Source organism: Rana temporaria, chromosome 1, assembly GCF_905171775.1.
Source record: "Rana temporaria chromosome 1, aRanTem1.1, whole genome shotgun sequence".
Taxonomy (NCBI): domain Eukaryota; kingdom Metazoa; phylum Chordata; class Amphibia; order Anura; family Ranidae; genus Rana; species Rana temporaria.
The window spans coordinates 168,024,763-168,037,863 of record NC_053489.1 but is presented as its reverse complement, the minus strand read 5'-3'; the positions used below and the strand labels follow the sequence as shown (position 1 = coordinate 168,037,863).

Sequence of the window (13,101 nt, the reverse complement as noted above, 5' to 3'; positions counted from 1 at the left end):
TACATTAAAATTACACTGTTTAATAAATAAAAATACAATTATTAAACGGTCTTTTCATTTTTCACATCATAAAATATCTTTCTGTGGGATTTTTTTTTTACAAATTAACTACAGATGTGATGCACTCCACTCTTCGACATATCTAACCCACACAACATAAAATGTTGCCTTTTTTTTTTTAAACTAAATATGTTACAACCCGATTATTGCACACACTTTCAAGCGTTTCAATAAGAAATCTGAAAGTTACTCATTGACTTCTACGTTTCTATTGCTAAAATAGTTATCAGATAGGGAAACAGGTTGATGTATGGCAGGGACATTGTAATCAAATTTCAGGAGGTCCGATATTTTTTTTTTTTTTTTTTTTGACAGAGGTCTAAATCTTATATTAGTGCTATGACTCAGATACTTTACATCACAGCCCCCTCCCTTTACATCACAGAGCCCCATTCACATCACAGTCTCTCTTAATATCACAGCACTCACTTCACTTCACAGTTTACACTCTATATTAGGTCAGATTTCTTCAGATTTACATAAAAAAATCTCTATAGTTGTTTAGTAAAAGAACATCAGTTTCCAGCAGGAACCTTTTTAAACATATGGCATTGTTCTATCAGGAAAAGTGTCTGCACAAGACCAGTTTTTGTTGTCTTCTAATACAATGGGGAAAAAAATACTACTGCTGTATTTTTGGGCAATGTATACATGTTTAGCTATTGCCATTGATCTGTCAAACATTGGACCCAAGCTGTGTCACTGTTAATGCCAGCCTCCCTCCGTTGGTATAGAGCGTTATAGTTAGGTTGTTGGATTTGTTTTGCTTTATTGTCATGTTAATGTTTCACTTTTGCTATGTTTATGGTCTGTTGGTGTTGGATTGGTGTTGTGTGCATTAATAAACGTTTTTAATCTTACTCAGTCTGAATTTAGTTTTCTAAGTACAGCTAAACGTATCTGTTAATCCCTGCTGTTGCTGGACACCTGCATTTGTTATCCCTTACATCCCTTTCACATTACAGTCCGCCCCTCCCATCACAACTCCCCCTTCACATCAGTGCTCCCCTTTCATATCACAGCTCCCCCTTCACATCACAGCCTCCTCTTCACGTCCCAGCCCTCCACCCTCACATCACAACCCTTCCTTTACATTAGTGTCTTCAATTCTCCCTTCACATAACAGCACCCTCAATCATAGTGCCTACTTTTTACATCAGTGTCCTCAGACATAGGTAGATGGGTCCCATGAACTTCTGTGGGGCTCTACTGAGTGGTTGCAACCAGGAGACAAAGGGCTTGTGGTGCATAATTTAAACAAACCCCGTAGGCTAAAGCTGTGGGAGGGGCAGGAAGGAGATACACTTTCATGCTGACAGGCAGGGAGGGAGGGGGAGAGGGGGAGAGATTCAAAGCAGAGAGTGGGCTGACAGAGGCACGTGACCTGACCACAGTATCATGGCTCAGCAGCCATGATTGCCGCGGTCATCACAGACAGGGGGACACAGAAACAGGCAGGATCAACCAGGTATATTACAACATAGGAAGGGACAAATGACACAGCACATGCAGTGTGCTATGGATTATACATTAAAGGAACAGGATGTTTTAATTATTTTTTAGGGTTACAACCACTTTACATTTACAAGATACGGTTCACTTCTGCCCATTTGTCTTTTGTTAAACTACTGAATACACCCTCCTCTCCTCATCTCCACAACTAAGGGACTCCAAGATAAGAACTGGGAGGGCTAATTAGACTCAGTGAGATGAAACAGAAAGGACACAGAAAAGCTCTAGATTTCTGACATGATCAACAGGTATTCATTGGCAGTTAATAAACAGATGTAACAAAATAAGAGAATGTAAGTAGTAAGCTTTACATACACTTTAAGCAGATATGCACCATATATAACTACATATACATTATTAAAAGAATATGTAACTGTTGCTGCTGTCCAAATAGATGCAATCTGTGTATCTGCCTTCCATTCACCAGGACAACTTGGGGGAAATGACCATAGACTATCAACTGCACATCATAAGGATTATTTTGGTTTTAATTATAGATGGGTCCTCTAAACGTTCAGAGAAAAGCTCTGGGACAGAAGTAATTGAGTAAACTCTGCTGTCTGCATCTATGAAGTTCTCTATGGTATCAGTTTGTGAGTTTTAAAGGTCAACAGAGAACTTCATCTAAACCTATACATCAAAGTTTATTATCTAATCTCATACACACACTATTGCCCTTCCATTGCAATTATAAATAGTTAGATTTTTTTATATAAGATATATGTATGTGTGCATGTTTGTCTCTCCACGGCTTACACCAAACTCCAGAAACTCAAGCTGAGAACCCCAGAAAATATTGTTAGTCATTTTATTTAGATTAGGGGTTCCTCAACTTTTTATTCTGAGTACCCAAATAAATAAATTGTTGCTGCACTGGGACTGAAAAAAAAAAGCAATTTTACCAAAAAGTCATAGCTATATAATAAAAAACGGAATCACGCAAATTCATAATACATTAAAAATGCACATGAGAATTACTGCAGAACAATGTTTATCTAAACCAGGGTTCCATGGAACACTAGGCTTCCTCCAGAGTTTGCTAAGGGTTCCTTCAGCAATGAGCAAATTCTGCCTCTCAGACACATTGACACCATTGATCTTTTTAGCTGTAAGGGGGGGGGGGGGCTTCTTCTCTATGACTACAAGTGTGATGCCTCGTACATGCACACGACCAGTTTTCCCGTCGGGAAAACTGCCATGACAGCTTTTGGCCTGGAAAACTGGCCGTGTGTATGCTCCATGCCAGTTTTCCTGACAGGAAACCCGGCGGGAAAAATGAGAACAGATTCCCAGAGGTCTTTTTCCCAGCAGTTTTCCTATGGGAAACACTGAGGTGGAGCATAAACACAGCCGGGTTTCCCGGCCAAAGCTCTCGTGGAAGTTTTCTGCCAGGAAAACCGGCCGTGTGTAGGGGGAAAAAGCTGCAGAGCCGGTTCTCGGCTTTCCCCTCGAGTTTCCCGGGGGTAAAAAGTCAGCCGGGAAACCCGTACGTGTGTAAGAGGCATAAGGAGCATTATTCCCACTGACCATCACACTGATGTAACATGAGTTATTTCACAGTTTCCTCTGTGAAAAGGTTAAAACAGGCCGAGCTAAACTGACGATAGGATGCTCTCTACAGCTACTGTCTTACAAGCTGACTTTGTAGAAAACTAACCTTTTACAGTTGAAATACAGTTTTTAAACTTGCTGTCTTACTAATAGATAATTCAATGGGTTTGTTTTATTTTCATACTGTACGTGTTTTGTCAAAAATGCCCATTTGAACTTAAATTTATAGTGTTTGTTACCCTAACCCTTTATATTCCTAATATGTGCCTGCTGTACCATGTACTTGTATGAGAAAGTCTCCTCTTCTCTTTGTATTGCTTCCTTTATGTGAAATCCCTGGTGTTTCTGCTAGTCCCCTAGATTTCCTATTAAAAACTGACCACACTAAGCAGGAGAGCACATTGTGGTCAGTTCTCTAGCTATGCTGGGAACTCAGTCTACTCTCCTCCAATGATCAGACTTGTCCTGACATGCCCCCGCTGCACAGCTATTTACTGGGAAGCTCAATGTATTGTTGATTCTCCTGCCCCCAGCTCTTATTAAGCTGAGAACCGTGGGGCTTTTCCTTTCTATTTTAAACTGAATTGCTTGTTTTACAAGGTGAACATTTACAAACACTTTAAGGCTTTTTGAACTTCTCTAGAAAGCACATCTTGCAGACATTCTTCTCCATTAGACCCCCTTCACACTGGGGCGTTCACGGTAAATCACTGCTGAGAGCACTGTATACAGGGCTCCCAACCTGCTTAAAGATGCTGCTTGCAAGACTTTTCTGAACATCCCGCAAGCGCACCGCCCCAGTGTGAAAGCACCCATTGCAGAATGAGAGGCAGTTTCAGGCTCTATTTCTACCTATTTCTGCCTCAGTGTGAAATGGGTCTTACTGAAAGCTTTATTAAAGCCAAGAGAATCTCCTCACCTTATATTTTTGTCTGGTTAGTTGCCTCTGTCCCCCACCTCACACACACTCCAGGTTCTGATACACATCTGTGTTGTTATTCAAAGTCCATGTGCTATTAATCCCCAATAATCTGTTTGGACACAAAGTCAAGTGGCTACCCATCCTAAATACATCTGCAACCCAATTTGGTTCCCAACTTAAAGTTTAAGAAACACTGATGTAGCTATACAATATACATTTGTTTATAATCGCTACAAACTTATCATTTAAATTTGTCCTGAATTAGGCTGGTTTACCAAAAGAAAAGCACAGACAAATTCTAGACAAATGTTAAAGAGTAACTCCCCTCTTTTTGAAAAAAAAAACAACCTCTGGGTGATCAATGCACATTGCAGAGATTTTAACAAGCTATGTAGTATATTCCTACTTGTTGTTGCTGTAAAGAAATAGCTTTGTTTCACCAGATTGATTGCATGCTCATTTTGAATGAGAGGGTATGGTTCATAATAATCAGTAAATGCACTTTCTGTGTTCAAATGAGAAAATCTGCAGTGTCTACCCCTTTAGAAGTGATTATCCCTTAGAGAGTATCTCACCAAAACTTACATCCAATCCAATCCAATATTGCGTTTCGGCTTTGTTCCTTGATTTCTCCAGATTCTCGGAATCTTTTGATGATACTATGTACTGTAGATGATAATATATTTAAGGTCTATGCAATTTTACATTAAGGAACATTATTCTGCAATTGTTTGACAATTCTTAGATGCAACTTTTCACAGTCTGGTGAACCTCTGCCCATCTTTACTTCTGAGACACTAACTCTCTAAGATGCTCTCTTTTTACCCAATAATGTTATTGACCTACCAATTAACCTAAATGGTTGAAAAATGTTCTTCCAGCTCTTTCTCATTAGTGCCACTTAGTTTGCTAGCTTTTTGTTGCCCTGTCCCAACTTTTTTTTAGATATATTGCTGCTATCAATTTTAAAATGTATTTATTTTTATTTTTAATGGTACATTTTCTCAGTTTAAACATTTAATATGTTTTCTATTTTAAAATAAAATATGGGTTTATTAGATTTGCACAACATTGCAATCTGTTTTATGTAGATTTTACACAGCATCCTTATTTTGGAATTGGGGTTGTATATCCACATCAATCCTACCTCTGGCTACCAGGAACACTACTGATAGTAGAGAACATACATGTCCCCTTTCACCCTACCTTAATGCGATGCCCAGGACCTGAATGACCGATCATCATCCCCAGGCATTGTCAAGTGGGGAGTGCATATGCTAATTCAAATAGTGACCATCATAAAATCCCTATATGCATATGTCAAATGTAAGAGGTCTTGCATGTGCAACTGTTATAATGTGTTCTGGCAAACATTTCTCTCTGTCTGGTTTATACTCTTGATAATATTTTCTTATTTATTTTTGGTCATATATAAATACCCAGGGAAATTGCTTTTGCTGTGTGTATATATATATATATATATATATATATATATATACATATGTGTGTGTATGTGTGTGTATATATATATATATATACAGTAGGTATATAGATTAATATTATTATTATACAGGATTTATATAGCGCCAACAGTTTACGCAACGCTTTACAATATAAAAGGGAGACAATACAGTTACAATGTAATAAAATACAAGAGGATTAAGAGGGCCCAGCTCAGAAAAGCTTACAATCTAGTAGGGTGGGGCAGGTGGTACAAAAGGTTGTAACTGTGGGGAATGAGCTGACGGAAGTGGTAAAAGATTAGTTGGAGATGTGATAGGCTTCCCTGAAGAGGTGAGTTTTCAGGGATCGCCTGAAGGTAGCAAGAGTAGGGGATAGCCGGACAGGTTGAGGTAGTGAGTTCCAGAGGATGCGAGAGGCTCTGGAGAAATCCTGGAGACGAGCATGGGAGGAGGAGACAAGAGAGCTTGACAGTAGGAGGTCTTGAGAAGAGCGGAGAGGACGGTTTGGGATATGTTTAGAGACAAGATTGGTGATGTAGCTTGGGGCAGAGTTGTGGATGGCTTTGTAGGTTGTAGTATTTTGAATTTAATTTGCTGGGTGATAGGAAGCCAGTGTAGGGATTGGAGGATAGGTTTGGCAGACACTGAGCAATTGGTAAGGTGGATAAGTCTGGCAGCAGAATTCATAATAGACTGAAGAGGGGATAGCCTATAGAGAGGCAGGCCAATAAAAAGGGAGTTGCAATAGTAAATTCGAGAGATAACAAGGGAGTGAATGAGGAGTTTGGTGGTTTCATTTGTTAGAAAGGGGCGAATTTTAGAGATGTAACAGAAGTGAATTCTACAAACTTTTGACAACGATTGGACTTGAGGCTAAAATGACAAGTCAGAGTCTAGGATTAGACGGCATACCCTGGCCTGAGGGGAGGGACTGATGGTTGCATTGTTGATTTTGATGGAAAAGACATGGGGGGGCACGGGCAGGGGGGAATATTAGTAACTCAGTTTTAGAGAGATTTAGTTTAAGGAAGTGGTGCAACATCCATGCTGAGATGTCAGTTAGTTATATATATATACAAACTGTATATTTATTACAGGCAGTGTGTGAAATTAGGCATTCTATAGAATACACGCATTTTACACATTTCCTCTAACATATATATGACATATTTAAACTGGTTGTAAAGGGTGAAGGTTTTTACCTCATACATTGTATGCATAAAGGTAAAAAAAACTTCAGTGTGCAGCTCCCCCAGCAGCCCCCTCTAATACTTACCCAGTCCCCATCTCGATCCAACGTTGTGTATGAGAGCAGTGGCTCTCCCAGGTCTCTCCCTCCTCATTGGCTAAGACACAACAGAGGGAGCCATTGGCCTCTGCTGCTGTCAATCACAGCCAGTGAGGAGGCTGAGCCACGCTCTGTATGTCCCATAGGCACACAGAGACAGCTCAGGAGCAAGCGCGCACAAGTGCCCCCAGAGCAAGCAGCACGATATGGGAGCACTAGGTAAGGGAGGCCACAAGCGCCAGTAGGGGACCCGAGAAGAGGAGGATTGAGACTTCTCTGTGCGAAACCACTGCACAGAACAGGTAAGTATGATGTGTTCAGTTTTTCTAAACCTTTGCAACCACTTTAAATAAATGTTTCCTATTTACCATTCTAAGGCTAGGTTCATTTTTCTGTGATCAGATTTTGATCCGATTTTCAGTGCAATTATGTACTGCAACTTGGATGTGGTTTGCTTATTCTATGAGGACAAGATTGCGCTGGAATCGCACCAAAGTAGTACAGGAACCTTTTCCAAAACCATGTTGCGCTGAGTTGCATTGATGTAAATGAACAATATTGAAACCAATGTGATTTCCATTGTCATGTGATTCTGTGTGAATGAAGCCTTAGGCCACGTACACACGATAGGATAGCCAGAGGACAACGGTCTGAAGGACTGTTTTCATCAGTCAAAATCTATCGTGTGTGGGCCCCATAGGTTGTTTAACCTTCGGTTAAAAAATTGGGAACTTGCTTTAAAATTTAACCGATGGACGCCTAACAAATAGGTCAAAAATGATCGTTAGTATGCAAAAGCATCGGTTAAAAACCTGCGCATGCTCAGAATCAAGCCGACGCATGCTTGGAAGCATTGAACTTCGTTTTTTTTAGCACGTTGTTGTGTTTTACGTCAAGGCATTCTGACACGATCGTTTTTTTAACCTATGGTGTGTAGGCGTGATGGACCATCAGTCAGCTTCATCGGTTAACCGATGACAACGGTCCTTCGGACCGTTCTCATCGGATGGACTGATCGTCTGTACAAGGCTTAAGGAACTGGGACTCTAGAGTCAGTTAACCAAAGGTTTTCTGCAGTGTTTTACTGCCACTCTGTATTACAAGTTTCCACTGACGGCCACTCCATTAGGGGCGCCCCCGACCCTAATCCATGCACCCAGACCCTAATCTACATGCAGGGCGCCAGATGCATGGATTCCAATGTTTTTTTTTTCTTTTTGAAGCACGCGCTTAAAGAAAAAGGCTCTAATTGGCTTCAAAAAAGGGTGGGCTCGGGACGCAGAGCACTGCACCCAGTTGCGTGACATTAGCGATTTAAATTTTCACTATTGTCTTCCTGATTCTCCTCCCAGCCAATCGGGTCTCAGGACCCACTTCCTGTTTGGCCAGGAGGAGAAGCAACCGCCCGTTGCTTCCCACAACAAGCTGGAGCAAGCGGTCGCGGTAGTGCGAGTGAGAGGGGTAGGTTTGTTTGAGCACCAGCCACCACTGCCAGTTTCCTTTGCATTACCTGATCCGAAATCTTTTAAATCCACTCAGAACATATACAAACTGCTGCATGAGTATTCCTTTTTAGAAAAGAGGAGTCCATTAGTACAAAACTGGTGCTTGGCTTCTACTGTATTAAAAGATAGAGTTTGGCTTTACAATGTGTTTTACAAAGACTCCATTGAAAGCTCTGTATTATTAAATGGTGCATATACAAGTGAAGGGAAATACAACTTTATTAGGGTCTCTTTTACTTCTATATGGACAATTCCATGCATGCAATCCTGCATGAGCTAACTAATTCAAGACATAAGCAATAATAATTGAAGCCATAACATTGCCTTTGCTAGATACAGAAGGATATGCCGCACAAGCTTGCTTGTTCCAGGAAAACCCTACCGCCTCCATATTCATCACTTCCCAAATTCTGTTTGTCAAGTGTGTTGCATGTTGTTTGCCAGGTGTGTGTGTGGAAGTAACTTGGCATTCTCTGTGTTAGTCCACATTTTAACACAGCCTAGCATAGGTATAAATGGAGGAGGATGGGTGACAGCCCTATTATCATAGGTGACAGCAAAGTAAGACCTCTCGTTGACAGATGACAGGTCCACGTTTACTTTCTCTGCATTCAGAGGTAGAGGTTGAGAGACAGCATCAGCCATCAGTCTGATCCTCTTGTTATGGTTATGAGCCTAGAGCAGAGGGGACAGACATTATGCAAAAATAAAATGTAGATATAGGAAGAAGGTCTCTAATATATGACACCAAGCTGCCCATTGTCAAAGTGATAGGTGACAATTCCACCTTTGAAAGTATGCACTTAGTAATCTATAAAAAGCTGTTACAAACTGCTAAAAATAAGATATAGAATAACTGCAAATAGGCTTTTCTGACATGACCATAAGAACAATATTCTTCCTGGTGCAATGATATTGAATTATGAACCCCGCTGTGCTCCTCCACCCAGAAAGCAACAATGATTTAACTATGTTTAAAATAGCTTGATCATTAGACAAATCCAACTGCACACTGTTAACTGATGGTATATATCAAATATAGCTGTGAGAAGTATTTATAAATAACAGGGTTTTCATGAATAAGGTAAGTAAGGACCGATGTGGGAGGTAAAGTAACCAATAAAAATTAATCTTTCATTGGGTATCCTGCAGTTAACATAAATCAGGTAGTAACTGGTTACTGGTCTTTGCATCGTATTTTAGCTTTTTGCTTTGTTGCATTGACAAAGAATGCCTATAACCAATTTACATTATTCAGCAATGGAACATCAGGGCTTCCACCCTTCATGTAAAAACTCCACATTAAAGTGTAAAAGAAAGGTTAAAAAAGTAAATAAACTTTCATCGTGCCTGCCTTCCAGCCATGGTGACGTCACACTCTTTTTGATGGGATCTTGGGAATGATGAGAATCTCAAATCTTACGAAAAGATGCACCAGCACAGTGTTGAAGCACCTTCTTGTAAGTAGGGATGAGCTTCGTATTCGAGTCAAACTCACTGTCGACTCGATCGTTCGTCGAATTACGAAAGTTTTGGGCCGTTCGCTCCAAATTCGAGTGGCGTGTCACGACCCATAATTCACTGCGGCATCGCAGTGCATTGCTGACTGATGATTGGCCAAGCATGCACTATGACCTGCATACTTGGCCAATCAGAGCACGCAAAAAACGATCAGATCATGCTTAATTAATTGCAATGAATCATCATTAGAAAAAGATTTAGAGCTGTGCCCCTCGTTTCCCAAGACAAGCGTGAGACACTGTCTGTGTCTCTGCACCGCCCATGCCCAGCGACGCGACGCTTCACGAATTGAACTGACGTCAGTTCCAGTTGCTGACGTCAGTTCCGATATCTGCCATTTGTGTTTCAAGCTGGTTACGTGGAACCGGCGGCTACATATAAAGATCACGGGTCATCCCGTGTGGAGATCGCGCTGGGGGGTGAATCGAGATCGCCATATTCTCGCGATTAATCGTGCAGCTCTAAAAGGCAGGGATCTTCTTTAATACCATAGGCAGGGGATAATTCTGCAAGTATTTTCACGTGGTGTGCCGTGTCCTCCACAGAGTGCACCTAAAGCTACGTAAATACAATTGCTGTTGTTGTCAAATTAATACCACAGGCAGTGGCTGATCAGCAAGTATTTTCACTGTGCCCATTCCTGCGCCCACCAAGAGTAACTGTGAGGGCTTACAGAGTATATACGGCAGGCCCCTACTTTCAAACATCCAACTTACAAACGACTCCTACTTGCAAACAGAAGGAGACAACAGGCAGTGAGAGCAAATCTACCCCTAGGAAGGGAAATTCTCTTCTGTAAAAGGTGTCTCCTGTCCACTGTCTCCTGTCCTGTCACCAATCCTTGTTTCACCAAAAAAAAACAAATTTTCAAAAAATCATTTGTCATTGGGACAGAAAGTGAGGTGCAATCTTCTGAACATATGCGCACAGAAAGCAAAACAAATGTTACAGGGGTGATAACCCCTCTCCGTGTTTTCCAAAAAGCTTAAAAAATAGATTTTTTGGCTGGAGCTACACTTTAAAAAAAGTACCAGTTCAAAATTACAAACAGATTCTACTTAACAACAAACCTACAGTCCCTGTCTTGTTTGCACCACCTGTATACTGCTGTTTAAAGTATATAGGGCCAAAGGGGCTGGTAATGACCTGGGCGGAGGGGGGCGGGGAAACCCAAGCTATTTTTCTCAATGATTTTCATCCATATTGCAGACATTACATTAAAGCAGCAAGCAGTTTTAAATTACTTTTTTCTTATAGTAACACCCAGCAGGTACTTTAAGCATCATTAAAATCACTGCTCCAGAAAAAACGACTGTTTTTAAAACTTTTTTTTTCCATTGATACATGTTCCCTGGGGCAAGACCTGGGTTCTCAAACCCATTTTATGACAATAACTTGCATATTAGCCTTTAAAATGAGCACTTTTGAATTTGAACGTTCGAGTCCCATAGACTTCAATGGGGTTCTAAATGTTTGCGCGAACGTTCGGTCCGTTCAAAGGTTCTGGTGCGAACCAAACGGGGAGGTGTTCGGCTTATCCCTACTTGTGAGATCTGACATACTTGGCGTTCCAAGGATCTCACCAGAAGGATTTTGATGTCACACTCTCCTATGTGGAAAGCAGAGGCAGGTATTAACCACTTCCCGACCTCCTCATGTACATTTACGTCGGCAGAATGGCACAGACAGGCACAATCACGTACCTGTACGTGCCTGCCTAGACGTGGGTGGGGGGTCCGATCGGGACCCCCCCCGGTACATGCGGAGGTCGGGTCCGCTCGGGGAGCGATCCGGGACGACGGCGCGGCTATTTGTTTATAGCCGCTCCGTCGCGATCGCTCCCCGGAGCTGAAGAACGGGGAGAGCCGTGTGTAAACACGGCTTCCCCGTGCTTCACTGTGTCGGCGCATCGATCGCGTCATTCCCTTTATAGGGAAGACTCGATCGATTACGTCATTCCTACAGCCACACCCCCCTACACTAGTAAACACACACAAAGTAAACCCTAACTCCTACAGCGCCCCCTGTGGTTAACTCCCAAACTGCAACTGTCATTTTCACAATAAAGAATGCAATTTAAATGCATTTTTTTCTGTGAAAATGACAATTGTCCCAAAAATGTGTCAAAATTGTCCGAAGTGTCCGCCATAATGTCGCAGTCACGAAAAAAATCGCTGATCGCCGCCATTAGTAGTAAAAAAATAAAAAATGCAAAAAAAGTATCCCCTATTTTGTAAACGCTATACATTTTGCGCAAACCAACTGATAAACGATTATTGCGATTTTTTTTACCAAAAATAGGTAGAAGAATACGTATCGGCCTAAACTGAGGGAAAAAAATGTTTTTATATATGTTTTTGGGGGATATTTATTACAGCAAAAAGTAAAAAATATTGAATTTTTTTCAAAATTGTCGCTCTATTTTTGTTTATAGCGCAAAAAATAAAAACCGCAGATGTGATCAAATACCACCAAAAGAAAGCTCTATTTGTGGGGAAAAAAGGACGCCAATTTTGTTTGGGAGCCACGTCGCACGACGGCGCAATTGTCTGTTAAAGCGACGCAGTCCCGAACTGTAAAAACCCCTTGGGTCTTTAGGCAGCAATATGGTCCGGGGCTTAAGTGGTTAAAGTGGCAGATTAAACAGCACAGTGCTGTTTTTTTTTTTTTTTTTACATAAATGCAAAGATTTTGACTGGGGGTGGGGGTCAAGAATAAATAAGCCAACCTTGTTTTTTTATGCATGATTACGGAATGATAAATATTGTACATGCCATCTCTTCTAGCCTTTCCATTCTCTCCCTGATCTTTTCCATACTCTATAGCAGGTTCTCATACAAAAACAGACAAACTTACCCCCACCCATCCTTCTCACTGAATGATCTGTACATGATTGGTCAGCCTAAACCTGCATTTATTATTATCTCTATATTCTTCTTCAGCAAGAGATCTTATAGGTTTGAATGATTAATACACGCATACCAAGGTTACTTTCATAACACAGACAAGCAGTTCATATTATTAATGCTGTATTACCAAATGTATTTTCCATTGACTTATACAGTATTACAAATGCCTAGAAGCACCAAACAGAATGGACGATAGCCCCAGCAGCTGGCAATTTATAACCCAGGGGCACTTTCCCTATGTACACAGCAAATAGAGTTAGGTGACATCCTTAGCAAAAAATAGTTTTGTCATACTGAGGTAACAAAACAAAACGTTTACACACCAGCATGTATATGGAATGGATCCTTTAAGCTGAACTCTCACGAGGTA

General features: G+C 41.0%; 1 protein-coding gene across 2 annotated transcripts in view; it reads right to left on the bottom strand.

The window, feature by feature from the left end:
- The window catches only part of KSR2 (kinase suppressor of ras 2), a 607,737-nt gene that overhangs the window by 244,166 nt on the left and 350,470 nt on the right, over positions 1–13,101 (bottom strand). The gene's annotated exons all lie outside the window — the stretch shown is intronic.